A 2500-nucleotide genomic window follows, 5' to 3' on the forward strand; every position below is an offset into this window, starting at 1 on the left:
AGCTTCCCATCCACCCCCGTGCCGAGCTTTGCCCTTGGGATGCCTTATGTTGCATCCCAAGGGCCAAGGCACCTGCCAGCCCAAGGGCTGTGCACGGCCTGGGGAGGGAGCTCACCCCTCCCCTATATAGTGCAAAGTTATTGTTTTCCCTATTTTCACAAGGAAACATCAAATTTTTAACCAAGCATACTCGGCCTTTGCTCCTTCGTTACTCGTCCAAATCCAACAAACTTGCATTCGTTGGAAAGGTCTTTTCACAAGGATTCTTTTGATATATAATAATAGCGATTCCGATAAATATTTATTTTTTTATGAATTTTTAAGTGAATAAACAATTAAAAATTCAAAAAAAATAGAAAAAAAATATTTTTTTCCCGATTCTTTCTCCAATATTCCTGATAAATACCCACACACCCACATATGGAGAATGGTCGAAAATGCTCGAGTGGATATCGAGATGTCCGACGAAGCACCACTTGGAAGGGCCGAGGCACGGGACGCCCGAGCTGTTGCTCGGGCCGGCACGGGACGCGCATGGGACATCCCGGGACGGCATGGGACGCCCTCGCTACAGCTCGGGACGGCCAGGTACGCCCGAGACTTGGCTCGGGACGGCCTGGGACGCCCTCGCCATAGCTCGGGACGGCCTCGGCACAGCTCGGGACGGCCTGGGACGCCCTTGCCACAGCTCGGGACGGCATGGGACGCCCGAGACTTTGCTCGGGACGGCCTGGGACGCCCTTGCCACAGCTCGGGACGGCCTGGGACGGCCTCGGCACAGCTCGGGACGGCCTGGGACGCCCGAGACTTTGCTCGGGACGGCCTGGGACGTCCGAGACTTTGCTCGGGACGGCCTGGGACGCCCTGGGACGTCCGAGACTTTGCTCGGGACGGCCTGGGACGCCCGAGACTTGGCTCGGGACGGCCTGGGACGCCCTCGCTCCAGCTCGGGACGCCCTGGGACGGCCTCGACACAGCTCGGGACGGCCTGGGACGTCCGAGACTTTGCTCGGGCCGGCCTGGGACGCCCGAGACTTGGCTCGGGACGGCCTGGGACGCCCGAGACTTGGCTCGGGACGGCCTGGGACGCGCTCGGCACAGCTCGGCACAGGCCGGGACGCCCGAGCCGAGCTTCGGGTCGCACGAAATCTCTTCGTATTCCGACATATTAGAAGCTTCCCATCATGTAGTAGGCCGAGCTTTGCCCTTTGGATGCCCTATGGTGCTTGGCGAGCACTAGGGAACGTGCCAGCACAAGTGCTGTGCACGCTCTGGGGAAGGAGCTCAACCCTCCCCCTTATAGTGCAAAGTTATTGTTTTTCCTATTTTCACAAGGAAACATCAATTTTTTAACCAAGCATACTGGGCCTTTACTCCTTCGTTACTCGTCGGAATCCAGCAAACTTATACTCGTTGGAAAGGTCTTTTCGCAAGGATTTTTTTGATATATTATAATAGCGATTCCGATAAATATTTATTTTTCTATGAATTTTTAAGTGAATAAACACCGGAAAATTCATAAAAAATAGAAAAAAAAATATTTTCTTCCGTTTCTTTTCTCCAATAATTCATAAATAATACCTCAATAGTATTAATGAAGAGAGAGTCGAAATGGCCCGGGTGGATTTCGAAATGTCCCACGACCCCATAGAATGCACGGGCCAGCCGAGCCAAAAGAATGGGACGCGCACGGGACAGCATTGGTCAGGCTCGGGACGGCACGGGACAGCACGGGACGCGCATGGGACGGCACGGGACGCGAATGGGACGGCCTTGCTAAGGCTCGGGACGGCATGGGACAGCACGGGACGCGAATGGGACGGCCTTGCTAAGGCTCGGGACGGCATGGGACAGCTCGGGACGCGCATGGACGGCCTTGGTGAGGCTCGGGACGGCCTTGGTCAGGCTCGGGACGGCATGTCACGGCCCTGGTGAGGCTCGGACGGCACGGGACGCGCATGGGACGGCACGGGACGGCCTGGGACGGCCTTTGTGAGGCTCGGACGGCACGGGACGCGCATGGGACGGCCTTGGCGAGGCTCGGGACGGCATGGGACAGCACGGGACGGCCTCGGCACAGCTCGGACGGCACGGGACGCGCATGGGACGGCCTTGGCGAGGCTCGGGACGGCATGGGACAGCACGGGACGGCACGGGACGGCACGGGACGGCCTCGGCACAGCTCGGACGGCACGGGACGGCCTTGGCGAGGCTCGGGACGGCATGGGACAGCACGGGACGGCCTCGGCACAGCTCGGGACGGCACGAGACGCGCATGGGACGGCCTTGGTGAGGCTCGGACGGCACGGGACGCGCATGGGACGGCCTTGGTGAGGCTCGGACGGCACGGGACGCGCATGGGACATCATGGGACGCACATGGGACACCTTATGGGGATCATCAAGGGACGTTGCACGGGACATTCTTTCCCACGAAGGGCATTTACATGGGACATCTTAGGAGTCGAGAGCCGGCACATGGGACAACGTAGTTCACACGC

This window comes from Eschscholzia californica, unplaced genomic scaffold, assembly GCF_041429995.1.
Source record: "Eschscholzia californica isolate CP2 unplaced genomic scaffold, dmEscCali1.0.p SCAF_8, whole genome shotgun sequence".
NCBI classification, from domain to species: Eukaryota; Viridiplantae; Streptophyta; class Magnoliopsida; order Ranunculales; family Papaveraceae; genus Eschscholzia; species Eschscholzia californica.